The sequence below is a fragment of the Mauremys reevesii genome, linkage group 3 (genome assembly GCF_016161935.1).
Source record: "Mauremys reevesii isolate NIE-2019 linkage group 3, ASM1616193v1, whole genome shotgun sequence".
NCBI classification, from domain to species: domain Eukaryota; kingdom Metazoa; phylum Chordata; order Testudines; family Geoemydidae; genus Mauremys; species Mauremys reevesii.
Window position 1 is genome coordinate 198,387,332 of NC_052625.1, and position 6,197 is coordinate 198,393,528.

At 44.1% G+C, this 6,197-nt stretch overlaps 1 long non-coding RNA gene across 1 annotated transcript; it reads right to left on the minus strand.

Annotated features, from left to right (window-relative positions):
- Positions 1-2,520: 2,520 nt before the first annotated feature.
- On the minus strand, positions 2,521-3,457 carry LOC120401637. Its single transcript, XR_005596607.1, has 2 exons — positions 3,327-3,457; positions 2,521-2,736 (listed from the first exon to the last, which is right to left on the minus strand). It is a non-coding gene; the product is annotated as an uncharacterized LOC120401637 (long non-coding RNA).
- Positions 3,458-6,197: the final 2,740 nt, after the last annotated feature.

Consider the following 6,197-nt stretch of genomic DNA (forward strand, 5'->3'; position numbering starts at 1 on the left):
CTGTCAGAGTGGCCAATCTTTCTTGATGTAGTGGGAATCTCTTGCACGACTATCCCATTCACAGAGAAAACAGCAGTACTTTGTGTATCCAGTCTGCAGACCAAGCAAGAGAGCAACAACCTTCAAATCGCCACAAAGCTGCCACTGATGTTGGTCATAGTTTATGCACCTCAAAAGTTCTTTCATGTTGTCATAGGTTTCCTTCATATGGACTGCATGACCAACTGGAATTGATGGCAAAACATTGCCATTATGCAGTAAAACAGCTTTAAGACTCGTCCTCGATGAATCAATGAACAGTCTCCACTCATCTGGATCGTGAACGATGTTAAGGGCTGCCATCACACCATCGATGTTGTTGCAGGCTACAAGATCACCTTCCATGAAGAAGAATGGGACAAGATCCTTTTGACGGTCACGGAACATGGAAACCCTAACATCACCTGCCAGGAGATTCCACTGCTGTAGTCTGGAGCCCAACAGCTCTGCCTTACTCTTGGGTAGTTCCAAATCCCTGACAAGGTCATTCAGTTCACCTTGTGTTATGAGGTGTGGTTCAGAGGAGGAGGATGGGAGAAAATGTGGGTCCTGTGACATTGATGGTTCAGGACCAGAAGTTTCATCCTCTTCCTCTTCCTCGTCTGACTCAAGTGAGAATGATTCTGGTGCATCAGGAACCGGCAGTCCTTCTCCGTGGGGTACTGGGCGTATAGCTGATGGAATGTTTGGATAATGCACAGTCCACTTTTTCTTCTTTGACACTCCTTTCCCAACTGGAGGCACCATGCAGAAGTAACAATTGCTGGTATGATCTGTTGGCTCTCTCCAAATCATTGGCACTGCAAAAGGCATAGATTTCCTTTTCCTGTTCAACCACTGGAGAAGATTTGTTGCACAAGTGTTGCAGCAGATGTGTGGGGCCCACCTCTTGTCCTGATCGCCAATTTTGCAGTCAAAATAAAGGTGATAGGCTTTCTTAACCATAGTGGTTATACTGCGCTTTTGTGATGCAAAAATCACTTCACCACAAACATAGCAGAAGTTATCTGTACTGTTCACACAAGTACGAGGCATCTCTGCTCACTTTGGCTAAACAGAAATGTGTCCCTTTGCAAAATCAAACACTGACAAATAAGAGAGCACGAGACTGTGTGATTTCTATAGCTGATATAGGGCAATTTGTTCAGCAGAGTGATGTAAACTTCGTTATGATTGCATCATCCATGACTTCTAGGAATAACATGATGCAATTCATATCATATATGACGCAATACCATCTTCAAATTGCATCATTCATTGTTTTGCCTAAAAAGCAAGTACTGTCCAAACCCAGTCAGAGATTTATTCATAGATCCAGTCAAAGATGTATTTTTGTCATTGCTGGTTTAAATTGAGATCCCTTTCCTTTATCACTCTCTTATCCTCTGCTATTCCCAAGTCAAGGGTCATATATACTGACCCAATAGCATATCAATCAACAATTTTAAGCATCATTTTCATTCTCAGTGACCCAGAATTAATAAAGTTTGACAACATTTATTTCAGAAGCATTCTGGCTGTAGAGCAGTGTTTTATATCAATCTCTACGATGGAACTTGCCCTAATTTGTCAAACTCCCTCTTGGGGTCAGCCTATGTGTCACCCCAGGTCTTCTATGTCCAGGGCAGTGCTCTTTTCATGAGGCTGTTTATACAGAAAGAAACACCTTTCCAAACACAAAGCCTTTTCCCAGTAAAGTCCCTCTAGCACTGCTCACTGAAGATGTCACAGCAAGGGCTGAGTGGGAGACCTGGGCGCAGGACACGGGGATAGGGCACTAAATGCAGGAGCTGGCTTGTGGAAAAATGATGCAGGTCACAATACCTTGCTGCTGCACACAAATGGCAAAGGAACTGTGAGCTCCATTGTTTCACCCTCTCCCAGGCAGGACCCCATGTGGCTGCTGCAATTAAACCCAGACTTGGAAATTTAGCCAGGTTTCTATACGGCTGGATGTTTAGGGATTAGTGCTGCCTTCCTGATTCCTGCACAGAAGCCTGTTGCACATGGCCATGTCTGGAAGCTCAGGTACAAGAGAAGACATGGGCACTGCATGAACCACCGGCTGGGGGAGGCTTGTCCCCAGTTCTGCCCCTTCTGCCCGAGGCCCAATCCCTTCCATACATGCCCAAGAGCCCATAGACCTTCCTCCCCATGGCCACTAGCCCAGTCCTGCCCAAGGTTAGCCCCCAAGCCCCGGAGGGCTGGTGGCCACAGCTCCTCCACTCCCAGTCCACTGGGAAGGTTGGCAGCAGGATTTGTTAAAGGAAGAAGGAACAGGTAAACATTGATCCTAGTGAGCTTGCTGAGACGTACAAATGTGTGTCCCCTCATCCAGAGACAGAGCTGTGTTGATTTAACACATGACAGTGAACTTTTATTTTATTTATATTTAATGTAAAGAGAAGAAGAAAGGAATTTTTATCGAAAAGAAATAGCAAAACAGCCACATCGTGCTAATAAAAGAGTCCCACACATATGTGCAATACACCACCACAACCAGTTACTTTTATTGAAGCAAGAAGAACAAGTTATTTTGAGTGACACAAGGGGTCTCTTGTGGATTTTTTTCTAGCTTGAGACATTCTCTGCAGCCCAGAGGAAAAGGATCCAGGGATTTTAGAAGCAAGGCGTCATCTGCCAGATTTCCAGATATCCTGCATTGATAATCTCTGCTGCCGTCATTCACTGGCTCAGCTGCAAAAAGGAAAGAAACTCTCACATTCTGTGTTTATATCCATTCAGACAAGGAAAATGTGGCATTGCATTTCAAATCAAATCCAGAGCAGGAATTTCCCCATCACTGAACGGTGAGTGCAGCTATTCCCGGTTATCTCCAGAGCAGGGGATTCTTTTCTCTCCTGCCACATTGTGCTACAGAGACTTAATCAACATAGTCAGATATAGCTAAACATGTGAGCTAGCTGCCTACCTGGCTCACCTGGTAAATATATTTGACTTTGGAACATGGATCTCCCCTCTATGCCTTACTCTCTAGAAAAAAAGGCAGGTTATTAAAAAATAAAATCCTTTCTATTAACATTCTAAAAAGATAAGAAACAACCAAAAATAGAGACATGAATTCAAGGGGTGAGGAGAGGAATCAGTGCTTATTGACTGTTCACCAGCTTTAAACATGATGGATGCCTACACTGATGGGAGAACATCTCCCATTGCACTAGGTAGCTCCCTCACTGAAGCACCTTGGCACAGCAACAGTGCTGACGTGGTGCTACAGTAGCTGTTTATGAGTAGACAAGCCCACACTGTGTGGGAAAATGACTCACCCCTCCCAACTTCTTCTCTGAGTCCTGCCCCTGCTGCAAAATTATTCTGAGCCTGCTGAGGCTCCTGTATAGTGTAAGGGGAGATCCAGCAGGTAACAAGCAGCACAGGGCTAGAATGGACAACAGATAAGCAAGGAGACCAAATTAACTTCACTCTAAGAATTTTCACATTTAAACCAGTAAACAGAAATTCTGAACAATGTGAGCAATGAAGTCACCAAGGATTGTAACTGCTCTGGAATTCTGAAAGGAGAAATGTGAAGGCAACGAGTAGGTACTGAGGGACCTTAAGGACTGAAGGTAAAATCAGTCCTTAAAGTGCACTGGTATTTATTGAATTCCATTGAAGAGTGAGCACATCTGATAATTCACACGTGTGCCCCAGCGGTCAGTGTGTTACACATCCCCAGCAGTGGTGGCTGTGAATCTGTTACAGGCTCCAGCTAAAGGCTGGATGCTGTGAAGCTGTTTTGAACAAAAGTTGCTTTTGTTCAAACTGAAGACACTGGAGCATTTAGGCCTGGAGGAATCTGGTTTTAACCACAGAGAGCTGGCCAAGCAGGCACGGCAGTCTTCACACATGTGCTCACAAGCACCTCCATCCCAGAAACACACATAGCAGCAACTGTATTCTCATCATATTTTCAGGATCTGGACCCACATTTTCTGTAACCCAGCTGCAAAAAAGCAGTTCTCACTTTTTCATCATTTTGTTCATTTCCAATATTTCACAGTGGAATGGAGTTGGTTATATCCGCACGGTGAAGGGGCAGCTTACCTTCTCATCAGCTTGGGTGGTTGATTTAGCCCCCATCGGAACCATGAACTGGGGAAAACAAAAGTCAAAACTTGAATAAACAAATCTTTCTGAACTGAATGAACATTTCTTCCCCACAGCTCTTTTCATGTAGAACTCCCAAATCCTCTCCTACTCAGCTCTTTTCTGAGCTCCTCCCAGTTTGCTTTTGCAGGCTTCATTTTTGAGTCATTTCTTTCTGTTAAGATACGTTCTCCTACTCTCCCCTGCTTTTTTTCTTGCAAGAGAGACTCACAACAGATCGTCCCAACTCCTTGGAGTTTGATGATAGCAGGCCTTTCATATCCAGAAATGATATCCGGAAAGGAGACCTTTCCAGGAATGGACAAGCATGTGAGAAGAAGGGGTTATAATGGAATCAGATTGGAAGTTGTTAATATGGTAAGCGCTAACATTAAAATACTATGGTTGAATCTGTCCTCATCTACTTATTAATAATAGAATCCTTCCTTCAGTGATTGGGAGAGTGATATATGAAAATCCTGAAAGGTTTAAATGTATGTGTGTCAATCAGAAGCCAACATATGGTTAGTTATTCTAGTTTTTCTGTAATAGATTCAGTCCTTTTATACTGAGATATGACAAACTATGAACCCCCCTCCCCTCACCTCTCTGCCCCAAAGACACCCAGTGAAACATAGCTCCAAACTTGTACACATTTCTTTTTGGCAAACTGAGCGTTAAAATTGTAAAGAGCAGCCATTTTGGACACATAGGTGCTGCACAATCATCTAAAGGAGAAACATCCCCCCTGCTCTCTCCTCGGGACTTTACTTTTGTCCTTCCTTGTTGTTTTCCACATTCTAAAATGAAACAACAAAGTAGACATAGGGGCGAGTCTGTTCAGAGACCCTGTTCATATGATGCCAAGCTGGCAACAGAGATGAGGCGTTCAAAGTGGTTGGGCGAGTGAAACTGCAATACATGAACAATACATGGCTCACATAATTGCCCGTTTGCTACCTCCGTGTGAGCATTGTCCTGGGGTGCTGCTGGATGTTATTGGGTCTCAGAGGGGCAATATTCATTTCCAATATTTCACAGTGGAGTGGAGTCAGTAGTGAGGACCAGGCCACAAATTGAGTTTCACTTTGCTGCCATTTTTAGGGGGAGTAGTTATACCCACACAGTGTGAGGAGGCAGCTTACATTCTCATCACGTTGTGCGGTGTGTGATTTAGCAATAAAGTGGCAATCTCTGTAGCACTGAGCACTGTGGAGATTCTGAGTAAAGCAGCTGTGAGGTCATTCAAATATGTGAACCCCGTATAGTCGAGAATGAGGGCAACATACAATTTTCTTTTGTCCCATGTCACAGGGTCGTGCCCTGTGTTCTGAGCCTTCAAGATCATTAAATAACAGCCATGGAAATTAGACACAGAAAGATTCTGTTCACACAGTGACGTTTGCTTTGTGGAATCCTGAACTTACCCGCCACTGACAGCAAGAGACCCCACAACCGCAGCTCCCAGTCTCAATAAAAGGGGCGGGACATGAAGCAAAGCACAAGCCCCCATTCTCTAGACATTCACGGACTTCAGTAGCAGGACACTGAGTGAATCCTGCAGAGAGAAAAAGTCTTGATTTTCATTCACACAGCAGGGTAAACAAGAGCTGTGATTGCAGCATAAATGGCATTTCTCATTAACTGAATTTCCAATTCACTGAGCCAAGGCAAGTCAGCCCAGTTATCTTCCTGTGCAGCTTTTCACTAGATATTTGACAATACATAAATGTCTGTAATTCTCTGCCCTTTCCACAGTTCCCCCTAAGAGTTGGACAGAGCGAGTTCATTCAGCAGATGTGCTGACTCCGCAGCTGTACTCATGGTAGCTGTTGAAGTGGTTTTGACTCTTTCTTATTCTTAACACTGATGTTCCAAGCAGTGTCATAAGTACTGATTGGCTGAGCCAGGCTGAACCAGCTCAGCACTGGGTTCAGGGGCTGGTACTTTTAGTGTTTGTGAAGACTCAGTACTTGGGAATACTTTCTCAATTAACAAATGCCAGGTTTAGACATTCCACACAGGCCGGCCCTTTTGAATTATAGCCCAAA